We start from the raw sequence: 20,998 nt of genomic DNA, 5'->3' as shown, positions 1-20,998 counted from the left end.
CTTTCCCCAAATGGCCACAACAACATGGGCTGGGCCAAGCTAAAGCCAGGAGCCAGGAGCTCAACCCAGGACTCTTACCAGAGTGCAGGTACCCAAGCACTTGGGCCATCTTCTGCTGCTTTTCCCAGGTGCATTATCAGGGAGCTGGATAGGAAGTGGAGCAGCCAGGAATTGAACTGTCACCCTTATAGGATGCAGGCATTGCAGGCAGCAGCTTAACCTATTATGCCACAAGACCGGCCCCCATTCATCTGGTCTTAAGTCTGTATTATGAGAAAATAATAGCAAGTTGTCCAAGCTCACACAACTCATTGGTGGCAAAGCTAGGACTAGAAACCTGGTTTCTTAAACTCTTTCAACTACTTAACAAATACATTTTCTTGCCATAAGAAGTCTGTCTTGTACCTGTTTTACCAATAATCCTCCAGCCCCCAACCTTCCCCAACTTACTATCACTATCCATATCATCAACCCACCACACAATTTATCACCATATTTCTGACATAGCAATAATTTAATAAACAATCATTGAGCATTTCCTTTTGTCATATAGTATCCCAGCTAAATTATTTTTTTTAGATTTTTTTATGTATCTGTTTTTTTAATATTTATTTATTTATTTATTTGAAAGTCAGAGTTACAGAGAGGCAGAGGCAGAGAGAGAGAGGTCTTCCACCCACTGGTTCACTCCCCAGATGGCCGCAATAGCTAGAGCCAGGCTGATCTGAAGCCAGGAGCCAGGAGCTTCTTCTGGGTCTCCCACATGGGTGCAAGGGCCCACACACTTGGGTCATCCTCCACTGCTTTCCCAGGCCATAGCAGGGAGCTGGATTGGAAGTGGAGCAGCAGGGATTTGAACTGGCACCCATATAGGATGCCGGTAGGCAGGTGGTGGCTTTACCAGTTACGCAACAGCACTGGTCCCTTATGTATCTATTTGAAAATCAGATTAACAAGGAGAGAGGGAGAGACAGAGAGCAAGAGAGAAAGAGATTTTTCCATCTGCTGGTTCACTTCCCAGATGGCTGCAATGGCCAGGGCTGGGCCAGGCTGAAGCCAGGAGCCAGCAGCTTCTTCTGGGTCTCCCACGTGGGTAAAGGGGCCCAAGCACTTGGGCCATCTTTTGCTGCTTTTCTCAGGCCACTAGCAGGGAGCTGGATCAGAAGCAGAGCAGTCAGGACTCAAACTGCCATCCATATAGTATGCTGGTGTCTTGCCGGTGGGTTAAGCCACTGTGCCACAACAAAGGCTCCACCAGCTAAATCCTGAGTAAGATGCAAGGTGCAAGTAGCAACAGTCATAGTATCTATAATAACATGGAAACTTCCTACCATTTCTTCAGTATTCACAGCATCCAAGGCACTGCCTGATACTGAGCACTGTGCTTGCATTATCTCATACAAGCCTCATAATCAGCCTTGGGCATAGGTATTACTTTTAGTCCCATTTTAAAAAACCAGAAGCAGATGTTAACCTAGAGAAATTAAACAATTTCGCCCAAGTCACACAGGGCCTAACAGTTCTTTGTATTTGAAGCTAGGCAATCTAGTGCCAGAACCCTCAATGGTAATGACTACAATAGGCATTTCCATGCCTAGGATCACCGTAGAGGACAGGTCTTAGTTTCTGCTTGCTTAGCTTCATACAACACTAGTTCCGAGATAGTTTCCCACTGAGGATGTCCTCTGAAATGGCAAACCAAAAGCTGCTTCTTTTCATCCTCCCTTTCCTACCTTTTCAAAATCATGCAACATTAGATCCTCTCTAAGAGTTGGCTGCCTAACCCTTGCATCTTTGGAGAAACTCCAGGTACTTACCAATTATATGGTTTCTCAAGAAATGGGTTATCATGAGCAGGTATCACAGGCCCTCTTTTTCTTCCCTCTCTACTTGAGAGACATGATTAGAATTGCCAATATTTTCTTCCTGTCTGATAATCAAGTGTGGTGAAAAAAAAAATGAGATAGATGTTCTTGAAATAGCCAGAGAGCCAGGACAAGTCACAAGATAGGGGAAGTTTTGGGTGGGGCTAAAATCCATGTAAAGCAAATTTAGAATCATAGCAAGCTAATATGGAAGCTGACAGGACTAATGATCCTTTGGATAAAGAGGCAGATACATAGGTGAGGTGTTTATTATAATAAAAGGCACAATGGCATTAGTATCAATCTGGGTTTCACTCCTGCCTCAACCACTGTGCTCAGAGGCAAATTATATCACAATTTTCATCCACATTAAAAAAAAAAAAAAAAAAACGGGGGGCATGGGACTGGTGCTGTGGCAGGTTAAAGTCCTGCCCTGCAGTGCTGGCATCTTATGTGAGTGCTGGCCCGAATCTCAGCTGCTCCACTTCTAATCCAGCTCCCTGCTAATGCACCTGGGAAAGCAGTGGAGGATGGCCCAAATGCTTGGACTCCTGCACCCATGTGGGAGACCTGGAAGAAGCTCCTGGCTCCTGATTTTGGGTCAGCTCAGCTCCAGCCAGCCATTTGGGAAGTGAACCAGCAGATGGAAGACTTTCTCTCTCTCTCTCCCTCTCTCCCTTTCTCTGTAACTCTGTCTTTTAAATAAATAAAATAAATCTTTAAAAAAATGTTTAAATGACCATGTTACTTATATTGCCTCTGGGTGAAAAAAAAAAATCAGTCTTATAAAATTTGATACTTTTAGCCGGCGCCGCGGCTCACTTGGCTAATCCTCCACCTGCAGCACCGGCACCCTGGGTTCTAGTCCCGGTTGCTCCTCTTCCAGTCCAGCTCTCTGCTGTGGCCCGGGAAGGCAGTGGAGGATGGCCCAAGTCCTTGGGTCCTGCACCCGCATGGGAGACGAGGAGAAACATCTAGCTCCTGGCTTCCGGTCAGCGCGGTGCACTGGCCGCAGTGCACCGCCGGAGCGGCCATTGGAGGGTGAACCAACGGAAAAAGGAAGACCTTCCTTCCTCTCTGTCTCTCTCTCACTGCAATGCCAGCATCCCAAATGAGCTCGAGTTCAAGTCCCGGCTGCTCCACTTCCAGTCCAGCTCTCTACTAATGCACCTGGGAAAGCAGGGGAAATGGCCTGAGTGCTTGGGCCCCTGCACCCATGTGGGAGATATAGATGGACTTCCAGACTCCTGGCTTCAGCCTGACCCAGCACTGACTGTTGTGACAATTTGGGAAATAAAACGGCAGATGGAAGACCTCTTTGTCTTTCTCTCTCTGTAACACTTCCTTTCAAATAAATCATAATTTAAAAAAAAATTGGCCAAAACATAGAGAATAAGGTTTAGGGAAAAAGAAATTAAGAAAATAGAAAAGTAGAGGTTACATAAAGGAAAGTAGTGTAATTGCAGACTTAAACATCATCTGGAAGTGAAATGATAAACTGACATGGTCTTACCTAGGAAGACATTGGCTAAGAGACCTAGCCTCCAGCACCAGATTTTCCAGGTGATCTTGGAAAATAATAATAACAGGGAATATAGTTTATTTAGCCCTTACTAGACATCAAGCTTTGTGCCAGATGTTTTATATGGATTAGCTCATTTCAATCTCACCACACTGATAGCCAGTATTATTATTCCAATGTTACAAATGAGGCATTTGGAGTTCAGAAAATTTAAGCAAATTTCCCAAAATCAAACCACTTAAGCAAGAAAAGATGGCTATATATGATTCAAATGATCATGTTCCTTTTAACATAATAGTATTGTCTTTCAACTAATCTCATTCTATGAAGCTCAATTTCCTCTTATACAAGTTATTCCTAGGATGGCATTCCAAATTTCATCAGTTAATCTACTGTATATCCATCCATAGTTTCAGGATGGGACTCAAGAGCACTTCCTGGAAAACCAATTTTGTTTCAAAAAGACCATCCAACATGCATAAATGTCTAGTCATAGTTTCTGGAGTATAGCCATGACTTGGCATCACACTCAGAAAGTCGGTAACCTGCCAGGTCTTAAGTCCTGAAAATGTGCTGAGATCAAAACATGGCTCATTTATGCTGTAATCAGCCTATGACCTGGTGATAAGTCAAATCTAATGTAAATGATAACTAACAAATAATATGCCCTGCAGTGGAGTAGCTTATAAAGAATGCTGAAGATGATTTTGCATGCCTTCAAACACAAAAGGGCTTTGAATCAGACAGCTTCACCATGTTTGCCACTAGTCAAGTGGTGTAAGGTATTTCCTACCAAATAATCAAGAAACTTAAGCACACGCTGAATGATGAAAATCATCATGTGCATATGAAGTACAGGCATGATTTCTTTTCAACAAATACCACTTTAACATCCAGTTTTATATGTTTATATTTACATTCCTGCTAAGTTTACATACCAGCATGGAAATTTATGAAATATGCTTGACAAAACTTGTAAAATCATAGGAGGCCATACTATTCCACAATTTTTAGGTGGTTTCCTATATTAGTTCATCTAGCTAATAAGTTTTTTGAAGCACTGTCAAAGCTAGAGAATTCAGTTTTCAACTACCATAGCAACATGCAACTTTACAATGCTAATTTATGAAGCCGTTTACATATTTCAGAATGTGTCCTTACTCTGGGCAGATCAGAGCTTTATTAGTCTATAATCCAATAAATCACCAATAAGCCTTTAAACTATAGCCCATTAAAAATGTTTTAACAACTCTTTTTAAAAAGTCCTAAGTCATCAATTAGGAACTATTTCTTAGAACAATCAAATTGTTATTATTAAATATACTTTCTATTGTATTCTAAGCAAATAAAGTCAGCTGAAGAGTAACACACTATCCTGAAAGACAATACTGCTCTGGAACTAGCAAAACAGTTACTCTTGTTTAACACTCTTCTCCACTCTCTCATATGCTTCCAAACTGTGCATCCAAAACTTTCCCATCACGTAACCTCTTCAAAAGTAAGTGAGTGTACCCTACCCTCTTACTACACAGAATAATAGAATACAAAATGTAAAATAACAAGTTTTATAGTACTTTAAGCTTATTCTATCTGTATGTTCTTTCATAAGGTATAGATTGCAAGCACGTGGAAATAGTATTTTATATAGTGTCATTAGTCATGGAAAAGAATGTTAACAAAATAACAAAATATTTCTATCATTGTATTCATTATTCAACAATTATTTGGGGGAGCCTACTACACACCAGGCACTGTTGTAAGTACTGAGGATCTATCAGGGAAGTAGCCAAAGTATTTACTCTCACTTGTGGTGTGGGAGGCAGACAATAAACACATCATATCATTAGAAATGCATAAAGAAAAATAGAGCCTGGTAACATGAAAGGGTGACAGGTGTTCATTTTGGACACAGTGGTCAGGTAATGCCTCTCTGAGAAAGTGACATTAAAGGCCTCAACGAAGTGAGAAGATAAACCAGGTAAAGACACAGGGAATCTTCTAGGTATAAGGAAGGGTACATTCAAAAGCCCTGAGGTGGGAATCAGCTTAGTAGATCCAGGAATAGCAAGAAAGGAAATAGAAAAGATTAAGAGATGACTAGGCAGAGAGTAAATAGTGAATTTACCATTTAATTTCAGTGAAATGGGAAGTAATTGGACAATTGTGAGCAGAGTGATGTGATATAAACTATATTTTAAAAAGGCTATTGGGCCGGCGCCGCGGCTCACTAGGCTAATCCTCCACCTAGCGGCGCCGGCACACCGGGTTCTAGTCCCGGTTGGGGCGCCGGATTCTGTCCCGGTTGCCCCTCTTCCAGGCCAGCTCTCTGCTGTGGCCAGGGAGTGCAGTGGAGGATGGCCCAGGTGCTTGGGCCCTGCACCCCATGGGAGACCAGGAAAAGCACCTGGCTCCTGGCTCCTGCCACCAGATCAGCGCGGTGCGCCGGCCGCAGCGCGCTGGCCGCGGCGGCCATTGGAGGGTGAACCAACGGCAAAGGAAGACCTTTCTCTCTGTCTCTCTCTCTCTCACTGTCAACTCTGCCTGTAAAAAATTAAAAAATAAAATAAAATAAAAAGGCTATTATATCAAAGGATACGGTAGAAGCAATGACTCAGACTGGAGTTGATAATGACTGAGACCAGGTAGATAGCAGCAAAGACACGTGATAGAATTTACTGGTAAATTGAGTGTATGGTATCAGAAGATGACACCTCTACGTTTGACATGGCAGTTAATTGTTTATGAGATCTGGGGACAATGGTGAAGACCTCAGTTTTAGATGTTTAAATTTGAGCTGCCAAACTAATATCCAAGGGGAAAGATGAGTACCTTGACTCTGGAAATTAGGGGAAAGACCAAAGCTACATGGAGACAGGACACAGAAAAATGATTTAAAGCCATGAGATCAATTAAAGTCACCTAAAGTTGTGCAGATGAGATAAAGAAAGGAGGACCAATAATATAGAGGCTAAACAGATGAGGAGGTGCCAACAAAAGAGAATAAGGAGAGCCAGACAGGCAAGAGAAAAACTCAGAGTTTGTGTTGTCCCAGAAACCAAACTGAGAAAATGTTTCAGGGATAGAGTGCTAGACAGTGGAGGGATAAGCATCTGGCACAGTGTTAACATGCCACTTGGGACGTCCACATCCCACGTTATAATGTTTGGTTTCAAGTCTCAGCTCTACATCCAATTCCAGCTTTCTGATATTCCACACTCTGGAATGCAGGAGGTAATGACTGTAGTTGGGTCCCAGCCACCTAACTGGGTCGTTCTGATTGAGTTCCCACTCCTGGTTTTGGCCTGTTCCAGTTCCAGCTGCTGCAGGCATTTAGGGATTGAATTAGTGGATGGAACATCTCTCTCTCTCTCTCTCTCTCTCTCTCTCTTAAATAAATAATTTTTTTGAAAAAAGAAAGAACTCAAGGGTAAAAATTCCAGACAATGAATATAAATAACTTTTAGAAATAGAGTAAAAACCAAAATGTTTTTCCTGTTCTCACAGTCAACTCAACACGGTATACTTCACCTCTGGCCACCAAAATGTGTGAGGATTTCAACCCACCAACAATCAATCAGTTCTCTAGTAGATCCCAAATGGGTTCCCTCCAACTCAGTTCAATTCTAACAATGTACACCTAGAGATAGCGTCAGATCCCACAGTTGAAGGGCTCAGTTCCACAGACTCTGCCTCCCATTTTGGATGCCTGTCACAATTACTAGGTTGTCAGTTATACTTCTGGGTGACTGGCTATAAATCAGGGGTTCCCATGGCCTCCTCTTTAGTTTCAACTTATTTGCCAGAGCAGCTCACAGGACATAGAGAAACACTTACTAAGGTTTACTCGTTTATTATAAGAGATGTTATAAAGGTTATAGATGCAGCCAGATGGAAGAGGTGCATAGGGTAAAGTCTGGGGATAGGGGTGTGGAGTGCAGTTTCCAGAAGCTGTGTGCCAGAAAACTTGAATATACATACATACATACATATATACACACATATATCTCAAAAGATACTGAAACATTCCTAGGACTCCATTCAGTCATTACTGTATCTATGAGCGTATTTTCCAGGGCAAACTCACTCGGGCATGCAGGCTTCCAAATCTCACAATTACTCCTTTGAGAAGTTTGCTCTGAAGGGGGCATAGGAAGCTATAGCTTAGAGGATATTTCTCATTTTCTCCTCTTTAAAACATGAATGTAGAGCATTTCACATGAAGAGTTGATCCTGCTCTGCCTTAGATTGTTGCCATGCAATTCATTAATGGCAATGTTCTTATTTAAGGGATGTAGGTCAGAGGTCTTTGGGTTTGTACTTATCAAAGAGTACCCTACAAAGAGCATTTTTCTAAGGCAATTAAAAACAACCAATGTTTAGCTTCACCTGTGATTGCTATAACAAAGGTATTATATCTGTTCAAATTGTTGTTGCAAACCTATCTCCAATTTCTTGCATCTCCAAGGAAATATTAGCTTTTAAAATCCTGCCATTTCTCCAGACTCCAGAACATCTCTACTTTCTGTGTGCAATTTGAGGCTTCATTTGTTTTCTTCTAGACTTATTTTCTGCAGTAAAAGTCATCAGAAAGAACTTTAGCTATCTATTCATAAGGCAGTTTAAAACCATCATCGTTTGTCTGGAAACATGACTGAAGATCTGAATTAAGGGAAGGCCAGGACTTCTAGTGCAGGTCCCAATTTCAAATGCAGAATGGGAAGAAAAAAAATATTGTATTTTGAAAGCATTCAATCTAAGTGAGTCAAACAATATATCCATGCATACTCCCTAAGAGTTCCAAGTACCTCTCTCCTGGCAAGATTATTTTTCCTGGCCTACTTAAGCAGCCTATTTGGAATGCAGACTGTGGAAGGTATCAATTTCATCATTTCAGTCTCTTACTGTCAGCTTCATGCTCATGCCCCTCTCTCATCTGGTTTCTTCCTCTTCTTCTTCTCACTTTTCCTCTTCCTCACTGATGTCTCTCTTTTCCATCAAGTTGATATTAAGATATTTTGGGACCACAAGCTGTCTTTAAATATCACGGTGGGGCCTGCGCTGTGGTGTAGAAGATAAAACTGCCACCTGCAGTGCTGGCACCCCACTGCAGTCCTGGCTGCTCCACTTCTTTTTTTTTTTTTTTAACTTTTATTTAATGAATATACGTTTCCAAAGTACGAATAATGGATTACTATGGCTTCCCCCCCATACCGTCCCTCCCACCCACAACCCTCCCCTTTCCCACTCCCTCTCCCCTTCCATTCACATCAAGATTCATTTTCAATTATCTTAATATACAGAAGATCAGCTTAGTATACATTAAGTAAGGATTTCAACAGTTTGCTCCCACACAGAAACATAAAGTGAAAAATAATAGATGATTTTTTTTAATGATGATGAAATCAGATCAGACCTATTGTCATGTTTAATCCCAGTGAGAGTCAAGTTGGGAGTTGATAGTTTCTTTTTTTTTTTTTTTTTTTTTTTTTTTTTTTTTACAGAGGATCAGTTTAGTATGCATTAAGTAAAGATTTCAACAGTTTGCACCCCCATAGAAACACAAAGTGAAATATATTATTTGAGTACTCGTTATAGCATTAAATCTCAATGCACAGCACATTAAGGACAGAGATCCTACATGAGGAGTAAGTGCACAGTGACTCCTGTTGTTGACTTTACCAATTGACACTCCTGTCTATGGCATCAGTAATCTCCCTATGCTCCAGTCATGAGTTTCCAAGGCTATGGAAGCCCCTTGAGTTCTCCGACTCTTATCTTGTTTAGACAAGGTCATAGTCAAAGTGGAGGTTCTCTCCTCCCTTCAGAGAAAGGTACCTCCTTCTTTGAAGACCTGTTCTTTCCACTGAGATCTCACTCACAGAGATCTTTTGCCAGAGTGTCTTGGCTTTCCATGCCTGAAATACTCTCATGGGCTTTTCAGCCAGATCTGAATGCCTTTAGGGCTGATTCTGCTGGCTGCTCCACTTCTAATCCAGCTCTCTGCTATGGCCTGGGAAAGCAGTAGAAGATGGCCCAAGTCCTTGGGCCCCTGCACCCACGTGGGAGACCCGGAAGAGGCTCCTGGCTCCTAGCTTTGGATCAGCCCAGCTCCAACTATTGCGGCCAATTGGGGAGTGAACCAGTGGATGGAAGATCTCTCTCTCTCTCTCCCTCTCTCTGCCTCTCCTCCTCTCTCTGTGTAACTCTGACTTTCAAATAAATAAATAAACCTTTAAAAAATAAATATCAGGGCAATCTCTCCTCTCAAAACATTTTTCATTAGTTCCTTGGTTTCGGAATAATGTCTTATGTGCAACAGTCGAAGATTCAACCCATTTTGCAGACTTGTAAACATAATGTTTCAAAGTTCTTATGAACCAAAGTTATTTTTGCTTGCATGTGGGCAGAGCTTTATTGTTTTTCAGTGAATTGATTGCACTTCATAATAAATTAATCTCAGGCTTTAAGATGACTAATCCCTTTTAACCGGCCATTTAAAGACTAAATCCATCCCTTAGTCCTATATGGTAAGTCTATTTACCTCAGCCATCTTTTCACTGTTTTTGATAGACTAGACAGCATTTCTTCAAGTGACCTTAGAGTCTTCTCATTGAAAGAACCTCAGAATTTCTATTGTTTATACCCCATGCCTGACTTCTGCCTTTGCTTGCTATATTGGTGCTGACATGGTCGGAGGCACCCATCCAGATCTTTCCACAGGCATTTCCTGACACAATGCTGCCCAGATGAAAAGACACAATGTTCCCTGCCCTGGAGTCTGTTGCCAGGGCAGACCAAAAAATAGCTATTATAAAGTGTGGCCTTTCTCTCAGGCCACTGGTAGAATGGGGAATTGATACCATCTTTTTGGAGATGGTGTGGCTGAGATTACGAGTTGTTCCCCGACATTTATTCTCCCTTTCTTCACAAGTAATGGGACCCCCAAGTGTTAGCTACGAACATAGCTACACACAATAGACTATATTTCTTGGAGTCCTTTCAGTAGCATTGTGATTACAGTCTAGCCTCAGAGATGGAAAGGTTGGGCTTATTTCCAATCGTTGAGACAGTCCTCCAAAGAGAAAGGAGTTTTTCTCTCCTTTCTCCCTTTTCTCTGTCCTGCTTGTCAAAATGTGGGTTTGGGAATGAGCTACCTTTGATCAAGCGGATGATAGGACAACCTGGACATGGCACAACAAGAAGTCTAGAGTAACCCAAAGCTCCTTTGACTTTCATAAAGCTTTGGATTAGCTGCCCCAGACAGTAATGTGACAGCAAAATGAAGCACTTTCTTGCTTAAGCAAAACTTGTCACCTAAAATTAATTGGAGAGGTATTTAGCAATGTGTATCAAAATCCTTTAAAAGTTTATATTCTTTTGCACTGAAATTTTCCAGCAATTAAGGAAGTATGTATTTAGACAGCCTGGTCCCTCATTTTCTAAATATCCTCTGTGTCTGAAGCATAACTGCAGAGAGCTACATTTATATAGGTTCGTAAACATGTAGCACTTCACTTGGCTGAAGCTTCTGACCACGTACATGGAAAATAAACCATACGGAACTAACCTGTTTGCAAATATTGCAACCATAACATGCTGAAGTGGAAACTTTACACAGTGACAAAATACAATGTGACAATACTTCAAGTGTCCAGCTTTGAGTCCTTCAAAGTCTATACTTTGTTTACTATATAAACATGAGGGTGGATGTGCTAGAGGAGCCTCTGTGGCCCTGTGGTAGTCCTGCTCACAGGAGTTGCTCACAGGTACCACAACACTTCTCCCATCCTGACATACAGTCACAGTTTTCTTTTCTTTTCTTTTCTTTTTTTTTTTGACAGGCAGAGTGGACAGTGAGAGAGAGAGACAGAGAGAAAGGTCTTCCTTTGCCGTTGGTTCACCCTCCAATGGCCGCCGCGGCCGGCACGCTGCAGCCGGCGCACCGCGCTGATCCGAAGCCAGGAGCCAGGTACTTATCCTGGTCTCCCATGGGGTGCAGGGCCCAAGCACCTGGGCCATCCTCCACTGCACTCCCTGGCCACAGCAGAGAGCTGGCCTGGAAGGGGGGCAACCGGGACAGAATCCGGCGCCCCGACTGGGACTAGAACCCGGTGTGCCGGCGCCGCAGGCGGAGGATTAGCCTAGTGAGCCTCGGCTCCGGCCTTGTACTCTTTTTTTTTTTTTTTTTTTCAAAAATTTTATTTTATTTATTTGAGAAGTAAAGTTGCAGAGAGAGAGAGAGGCAGAGAGAGCAGAGCAAGAGTAATATCTTCCATCTGCTGATTCACTCTCCATATGGCCACAACCGGCTGGAGCTGGGCTGATCTGAAACCAAGAGCCAAGAGAGAGCGTCTTCCAGGTCTCCCATGTGGGTGCAGGGGCCAAGCACTTGAGCCATCTTCTACTGCTTTCCCAGGCACATCAGCTGGGAACTGGATCAGAAGCGGAGCGGCCAGGACTCAAACGGGCACCCATATGGGATGCTGGCGCTGCAGGTGGAAGTTTAATTTACTATGCCACAGCACCGCCCCATCCCACTGGACTCCTTTGAATTGGGAACTCCTAACCTGTTTTGATTTTCTCGATACTGCCTACCAATGACAGTGAGGTTTATGTACAAATTTACACACACAAATGTATTCTTGCTTCCCGAAGTCTTTCACCGCAGCTTATATACAGATGCAGAAAGAGGTCAGAGATGTCACATGATGTTCCCACGGCCTTCTTTCATTCCAGCTTGTGTTTTTATTGCCAATGTCAACACTTTCAGCTTTGCATAACTTTCAGTTCACAGAGCTGTCTGTTTTTTCCAAATGCATCATCCAGATTTTATTTTCTTCCCTTCTTTATTCAATCCAGATCAGCTTCCTTTCCCCAAACTGAACTTGCCTTTCTGCTTTTTATCATACACTCCTAACAAAATCCCAACTCTGGATGAGCCTAACTCTCAGTTTTCTCTGTGCTTATACCTGAACAGATGAGAGCCAATAAAAGAAGTCCCACAATAGTTAAGTCCCATGCTAAATTCATAATATGCCAGTTTAAATATTCACATAGAACTACTTAGAAACCCTATTACATGGCTCCACTTAATCTCACCTCATTTTTGACAATTAAAAATCTTTTCCACTCTTTTTAATCCTCACATCCTTCTCTCCCAATCATCAGCACAAGATTTATTTGAAAACAAAATCGAAATTATCAGATTGGGGGGGGGGGAGGCTGGCACTGTGGTGTGGTGAGTAAAGCCACCACCCACAGTGCAGGTATCCCATACAGGCACTGGTGGTTTGAGTCCTTTTGCCTAAATAAATCTTACAAAGAAAAAAAAGGAAAAAAAAAGAAAGTATCAGATGGAATTTCCCTCATTTTCCTGATTTGAAATGAGAATATTTCCACATGCTCCCTTCTCTCCTGCTGTATTAAAGGAAGCATATTTCCTGTTATCTGGTACAATTTCTTCATGTGTTTTAAATTCCAACTCTGCTCATTTTTTCAGGAGTCATACACCTAAATATTTTATTCTCTCATATATCTTCAGTAAATGTAAGATGTGTATATGGGATCCAACTGAGGCCAGCACTGTGGCACAGCAGGTTAAGGCTGTTGCCTGCAATACTGGAACCCCATATGAATACCGGTTCAAGTCCTGATTGCTCTACTTCTGATCCAGATCCCTCTGAACGAACTTGGGAAAGCAGTGGAACATGGTCCAAGTTTCAGACTTCTAGCTTCAGCCCGGCCCAGCCTACCCATTGAATCCATTAGGAGGGAATCAGCAGATGGAAGAGTCTCTCTCTCTCTCTCTCTGTATGTATGTGTGTGTGTGTATGTGTGTGTGTCACTCTGCCATTCAAATACATAAATAAATATTTTAAAAAGATATATGTATGGGACATTTAGCCTGTCGGTTAGAACACCAGTTAAGATGCAGACATCAGAGTGCCTGAGTTTAATTCCCAGATGCAGCTTTGAACTCCAGCTTCCTGCAAATATAGACTCTCTGAGAGGCAGAGATACTAGATGGCTTTTTTAAAAAATATTTATTTATCTATTTATTTGAAAGGCAGAGTTACAGAGAGAGAGTGTGTGTGAGAGAGATGCAGAGAGAGAGAGAGAGAGAGAGAGAGATTTCATCCACTGTTCAACTGTTCACTCCCCAAATGGCCACAATGGCCAGGACTGGGCCAGGAGCTTCTTCCAGGTCTCCCACATGAGTGCTGGGGTGTAAGTACTTGGGCCATCCTCCTCTGCTTTCCCAAAGGCATTAGCGGGGAGCTGGATTGAAAGCAGAACAGCCAGGACTCGAACTGGCACCCATACGGAATGCTGGCACTGCAGATGGCAGCTTAACCGGCTGTGCCACAGCACTGGCCCTGATGGGAGAATGGCTTAAGTAGTTAAGTTCCTGCCACCTACATGGGAGACCTGGATTGAGTCCCCAGATGCTGAGCTTGGCCTCTTGCCATTGTAGTCATTCTATCAGTCTCTCTCTCTCTCTCTCTCTCTCTCTGTTCTCTAATTAATTACTCTTAAAAAGGAGCTTCATTGTCTTTTAAAAATGTGTATATGGATACATCCCACTACCATCTGAACATGCTAATTTATCCCCAAACTTAAAAATAAAAACAAATTCCTTGTCCACGTATTTGTCTGCAGTTACTGCTCCAATACTCCTTAATACTTCTTCATAGGCAAATTTCCCAAAAAGAGCTGACTATTCTAGCTATTTTGACCACAAGGCCCCACCACTCTTCATCATTCCCTTCCCTTCTGGGTTGTTCATTCACCTTACCACCAATTCATGACTTTCTGAAACTAGGTCCCACTGGAATAACTAATAACCTCCATGCTACTGACTCCAATTGAGATAGATAGAGATAGAGATTGATATATCATAGATATTTATAAAGATTTATTTATTTACTTAAAAGGCAAAATTACAGAGAGGGGGAGAGCAAGAGCAAGTGAGAGAGAGAGCTCTTCTTCCATTGGTTCACTTCCCAAATGTCCACAACATCTAGGGCTGGGCCAAGCCGAAGTCAGGAGCCAGGAGCTTCACCCAGGTCTCTCACAGGGATACAAGGGCCCAAGCACTTGGGCCATCCTCTGCAGCTTTCCCAGGCACATTAGCAGGGAGTTGGATCAAAAGTGCACCAACTGGGACTCGAATCAGCACCCATACAGGATTCCAGCACTGCTAGGTTGTGGCTTAACCTGCTACACCACAGTGCTGGCCCCTCCATTAATATTTAATCTCAACCTTGTCTACCTCTCAGCAGCATTCACCTCTTTGCCATTATCCTTATTGAAACCCTCTTCCCTTGGCTTTTCTGACACTAGTTTGACAGTTTTCCTTCAATCTACCTGGCCACTCTTTGTATTTCATTTACAAACAAACTCATCTTGTAATTATCCTAACAGCAAATGTCAGAGCTCTTTGCAGTTTAGTCCAAGTTCTTCCTCTTCTCATTTGATATTCTCTAAACGTAATTGTATCCACCCCCATAGCTATCATTGCCATCTGTATACCAATGATTTTCAAATGTGTATCATCCACCTAATTTACTATTTTGTTGATTTCTCAACATCTTCGCTCAGAAATCTCAAACATACATCAAATGCAAAATGCCAAACACCAAATTTATTTTAAAAAGTCATGGATAAAAAAGTGTTTTCTCTGTTTCAAAGAACATGAAATACATGTGGATTACCAATATTCAAAACATCAATCTACGGCTGGTGCTGTGATATAGCGGGTAAAGCTACCACCTGTGAAGCCGGCATCCAATGTGGGCCCCGGTTCCAGTCCCAGCTGCTCCACTTCTTATCCAGATAGCTGCTAATGGCCTGAGAAAAGCAACACAAGATGGCCCAAGTGCTTGGGCCCCTACACTCATGTGGGAGACCCAGAAGAAGCTCCTGGCTTCAATCTGGCCCAGCCCCAGCCACTGCAGCCATTTGAGGAGTGAACCAGCAGATGGAACTGTTTCTCTCTCTCTCTCTCTCTCTCTCTCTCTCTCTCTCTCTCTCACTCTGCTTTTCAAATAAATGAACTACATCTTTAAAAAAATCAATCCAACTTACAAGGGATCTAGTATGGTTTAGACATTGCAAGGATAGCAAGGAACGGCTCAACATTTGATGGTAGCAGCTTAAGAAAGGGACAGAAGCTCAGAGGAATTTCAGTAAGGGTTCTGGGTCCCAGACAGAGGAGTCAATCTCAGCAATGATCCAGTGGCCCAAGCACAGCACAGGATGGAACACAATGGTATATCAGAGAGTCTATCGGGGAGATGACAAAAGATTAATGACCAAAAGGGCTTTCCAGTATTTTCACATTGCCTTAGGTCTCAGAATATTTGCGTAACCCAGCAGAAGGCTCCAGTATTGACTAAAATTGTATATCTTACTTTCCTAGAACTATGTTGAATATAGATAGCTTAAAGTTTCTAAAATGTGAAATTTCCTGAAAAGTCAAGTCTATGGGCTAGATACATACTAACATCAATTATAACAATAGATAGAATTTAAAAGAGGAGAATGTTCCAACATGGGAAGCAGTCCACACAGCAGACTCATAGAATGACAAACGCCCTAAACAGCACTCTGAACTCAGAATCAGCCTTTAAGGCATTCGGATCTGGCTGAAAAGCCCATGAGAGCACTTCAGGCATGAAAACCCAAGACACTGTGGCAAAAAAATGGTCTACATGAAGAATCTCTGTGAGACCCCAGTGGAAAGAAGGGGCCATCAAAGAAGGATGTACTTTTCTCTGAAGGGAGGAGAGAACTTCCACTTTGCTTATGGCCCTGTCTAAATACTAATAGAGTTTGTGGACTCAAAAGGCTTCCATAGCCTTGGCAGCTCATGTCAAGAGCCTCAGTTGATCACTGATATCATAAATAAGAGTGTTAATTGTTAAATCAACAATAGGATTCTCTGTGCACTTACTCCCCATGAAAGACCGCTGTCCTTGTAGTATGAGAATTAACTGTAAAACTTATTTTCAAGCAGTACTTTAAACTTTGGGGGGGTTGAAAATTGCTGAAATATTTACTTAGTATAGAGCTGATCTTCTGTATATAAAGATAATTAAAAATGAATCTTAATGAAGAATGGGATGGGAGACGGAGTAGGAGGTGGAATGAGAGTGGGAGTGGGAAGGTGGGTATGGGGGGAAGAACCACTATATTCCTAAAACTGAACCTATGAAATTTGTATTCATTAAATAAAACTTTCTTAAAAAATAAAGAAATAAAATAAATAAATGAAGAAGATGTGGTAAGTTCCAGGAAGGAGACAAGCACTTAGAAGTTCAGAGGAGAGGTATTCAATCTGGTCTTGGGAGTGGCAGTCAGGTAAGAGTCTTTAAAGGATGTAGTACTTAAGTTATCTCATAAAGAGGAAGTGTTTGCCAAGGAGGTGAAGGGGAATTTTCAGGAAGGATTTCTTCTAATAAGATTTGATTAAGCAAGTGCTGGGAATTGATACAGCTTAACAAATTCAGGGATCTATAAGTAGTTTGTTTGGGCCTGAGTACAGTATGTACACAGACATGCATGCCTTCTGAGCTATGTTCAAAAATTTGGAGCTATGTTTAATGACTTTTGACTATTATAGGCAGATACTGAGGGACTTTTAAACGTGAGGGTTATGCTCTAATAGCCCAGGATAACGCATACAAACTAGAGATTTGGCTTTTGCCACCCTTAGAATAGATCTGGGAAGTGAAAGAAGAGGGACAAAAGCAACAAGTTAGGAAACTTTTGCAATAGTTCAGGACAGACACAATGATGGTACATACTATGATAATAATAATACCCTGAAAAAAAAACATATAAAATATATTAGTTGGAAGGTAAAGTAGACAGCCTTAGTGACCAGTTGAAAATGCAATGAGAGAGATTGTAGAGAGACTGGGACAATTGAATTTACAGATAGATTTTCAATCTAGTAGCTCACAAACAAGACTGAAGAGTAATGAGGAAAGCAGGAAGGACAGGAGAAAGTGCTATCACAAAAACTAGCAAAGCAGATGATTTCAAAAAAAGAATATTAGAAAGTAAAGTACTTCACGTGCCAAAGGCGGAGGGGTACATGGAGGGAAATAAATGGAAATATGTATGTTGCAGTTGGAAATAGGGAGTAATCAGTGGTGTTGGTAAAGGCAGCTGTATTTGCAGACCATTTTTTATTGAAACTTAGTTATATAGGTTGTATGGGACTTGGTTGTACAGGAAAGGGTCAAGAAAAGAGGTCCCTTTTTAGTTGTTTCTGAGAACTCACTGAGAGGAAAAAGTCAAAAATACAAAACAGGAAGGAGGAAGTTATGTAAAGGTATCACTGAGAAAGCAAGATGGTGGAACAGGGTCTAAAACACAGGTTGAGAGATAGGATTTGGACTAATGTAGGACTAGTTTTTCCTCTGAGAACAAAAGCACGGGTGAAAATCAAAGTCAATATGTGTGTAAAATATAAGCAGGTGTGTGGATAAGAGGTCCAGGCACACACAATATCTATGATTTTCAACGTGAAACAGGAAGTAAGCCAACCTCCTAAGCATAAACATGTAGTAGCTGAGTAAGAGGCTTAAAAAGAGAGTATAAAGTGTGCAATAGTCACCAAAGACAATGTAGAAGATCCAAGAAAAATCCAGAAGAAACTGAGTAGGATCTGCATAGCACTGATTCATTCTTCAACTCTCAGATGATACTTGCTGAAGCTGAAGTAAGCACCTTTCCTTTAGAGATACATTGTGGTTTTAATCTTATATTAATTCGTGAACTTATTTGATTAATTTCTACTATACTAGACTGTAAACTCAAAGAGGTCAGGGATAATGTTTATTTTGCTCATCACTGCATCATTTAAGCCTAATATCCCATCTCTAAAATGTGAAAAATATCAATCCTTCTCTACATGATCAGGATATGCATGTAGTTGGATTCACACTGAACTAGAATTTACTATATAAGAAAGCAAGGACTTCAGATTGCTCATTGCCGTATCCCCAGTGCCTGGTATAGTGCATGACACATAATACAAGTTCAACAAATAATTCCCTGAGTGAATGAAACAAATACAGCAGGACTCCAAGTCTCCAAGTGATTCCAGTGTTGTTCCCACACTACCATAGCTACTGATAGCAGGTGTTCCAAAATATTATGATTATTATACTAAGGGCCTCAGCATATGCATTATCATCTGTTTTGCTCAAGAAGAAAGCCAAGTTCTGTGAGATGACATATCATGTGCAAGTTCAAAAAATGGAATCATAATACAATCCCAGGTCTGCATCACTCCAAAATCTGAGCTCTTTATCCTATTCCACACTGCCTACTAAAGTATTATGTGATAAAAGGTTTTATAAATAAGGGCCAGCACTGTGTTGTAAGCAGGTGAAGCCACCGTATGCAGTGCCAGCATCCCGTATGGACACCAGTTCACGTCCCAGCTGCTCCACTTCCAATCCAGCTCTCTGTTATGGCCTGGGAAAACAGTAGAAGATGGCCCAAGTCCTTGGGCCCTTGCACCCACTTAGGAGACCTGAAAGAGGCTCCTGGTTCCTGGTTTCAGATCTGCCCAGCTCTGGCTGTTGCACTCATTTGGGGAGTGAACTTGCAGATGAAAGACCTCTTTCTCTCTACCTCTGCCTCTCTGTAACTCTTTCAAATAAAGAAATTCTTTCAAATAAAGTTGAAAGGCAGAGTTACAAAGAGAGAGAAGGAGAAGTAGAGAGAGAGAGAGAGAGAGGTCTTCCACCCACTGGTTCACTCCCTAATTGGCCGCAACGGCAGGAGCTGCGCTGATCCTTAGCCGGGAGCTAGGAGCTTCCGGGTCTCCCACGTGGGTGCAGGGGTCCAAGGACTTGGGCCATCCTCTACTGCTTTCCCAGGCCATAGCAGAGAGCTAGATGGGAAGTGGAGCAACCGGGACTTGAACTGGCGCCCATATGAGATGCCAGTACTACAGGCAGCGGCTTTACCCACTATGCCACAGCGCCAGCCCTAATAAATAAATATTTTTAAAAAGATTTTATAAATGAACTTTTCTAGAAATACATGCATTAGAAAGCGACCCCTCTCCTGCAAACATCTCCACTTGCAAACAAAACAAGACAAAATCTCTTCCCAAAAACTCTTCCAACGTAATGACTATTGATCAAATCTCAGGCAGGGGTCTCTGACAAGTCAATAAAGATAAGTGTTGTAGGCAGGCATCTGTCAATGGCTGTTGGCATCTGCTGAGCTGTTCCACGTGACCCTGTACGTTTTCTATCTCCACAGCATAAGTCTTGATTTTACAGACAGAATGGAAGACATGATTCCAAAGAGCTTTTCTTCTCACCATTGCTTTAGAATGACTGTAACATTAGCATGGAACAATGGAGAAAGCCCCCATGGACCTGGGCAAGACACTCCAACTCTCTACCTCCATTTCCTTATCTATAAAACAAAGGCAATAATGCTTGCCACCATAGGGCTTAGGAAATGATTAAATGGGATAGGGATAGAGCATGTAAAATGTTTTTAGCACCGTGGGCATAATAGCTCAATTTTTAGGAGCCCTCTGCTTCTCCCATATCTAGGAGCCACCTCCTCACTTCCTTGATGACACTGAAAAATATATGAAAAGGAACAAGCCACGCACCTTACTCCAACTCTCCCAACTTGTAGCAAAATACAGATGATATACTTTACTTATCTCCAGAAAAAAAAATAATCCTGAAAATAGCTTTTCATTTAAGGTAAGATCTTAGCATTGAAAAAATAAAATCAATTGAATAGGTGTTCTGCCTCTCCTTTGTTGTATCCTACTGTTTAATTCATCATTTCTAACATTTTATTGCCATTTTTTATCACAATAGGCAGAGTCAGGATATCTGGCCCATTTTTCAGATGAAGAAAGTAAGACAAAGTGGCATGTCCATCCGAAAGCCACAGACTATGCAGAAGAGACATAGAACTGAAAACCAAATTGCTTGGCTTTAGTTTGGTATTCTCCCCATTTAAAAAGTAATAATAAGTACATAATAAATGCATGGAATTTATTTCAATCTTGAACTCTCTAAAACATCCTATAATTTCATAAAATTTCAATCAAAAGTTGCTGGGAAATCAATGATATCAGTGTCCTGGTTTTGTGTACCTGTTTTATATTAAAAGAAGAAAACTACTCTGGAAGCATCCAAAATGAGTGCAACATGTCAAAGTGATATTCATATTTAAGTGATGCTTGATTCATTTCAGAGCAAAAGCAGGGGAAATTAGAATGTGCGTTTAATAATACTACTCTACATGTAGCCATAATGCTCTTCTAAATTAAGTCAAAACACCAAATGAAATCATTCATTTCAGAAAAGCTCTCCGGCCATCTTTGAGTTTAATAAAGTGAAGCTGCTGCAAAGTGGAAGGTTCTCATCTAGAGAAAAACATCACACAGAAAATAAACCTCAAAGAATGTCCTAACTCTAAACTACAACTATGCTTACTGTCTCCAAAGGACCAGATTTGCTTAAAAGAGGAACAATTTTATAGGAATTAAAGGATAATAGGAAAATAGCACTAAAAATTAAAGCAACAGTGCTAGCCATACTGATGATCCAGC

At 41.5% G+C, this 20,998-nt stretch overlaps 1 protein-coding gene across 1 annotated transcript in view; it reads right to left on the bottom strand.

The window, feature by feature from the left end:
* Nucleotides 1-20,998, bottom strand: part of IL13RA2 (interleukin 13 receptor subunit alpha 2) — a 65,034-nt gene that overhangs the window by 21,658 nt on the left and 22,378 nt on the right. The gene's annotated exons all lie outside the window — the stretch shown is intronic.

Source organism: Oryctolagus cuniculus, chromosome X (assembly GCF_051225735.1).
Source record: "Oryctolagus cuniculus isolate XC-2025 breed Fujian yellow rabbit chromosome X, ASM5122573v1, whole genome shotgun sequence".
Classification (NCBI taxonomy): domain Eukaryota; kingdom Metazoa; phylum Chordata; class Mammalia; order Lagomorpha; family Leporidae; genus Oryctolagus; species Oryctolagus cuniculus.
Note: the sequence above shows the minus strand (reverse complement) of the source record. Positions and strands in the feature narration are given on the sequence as shown.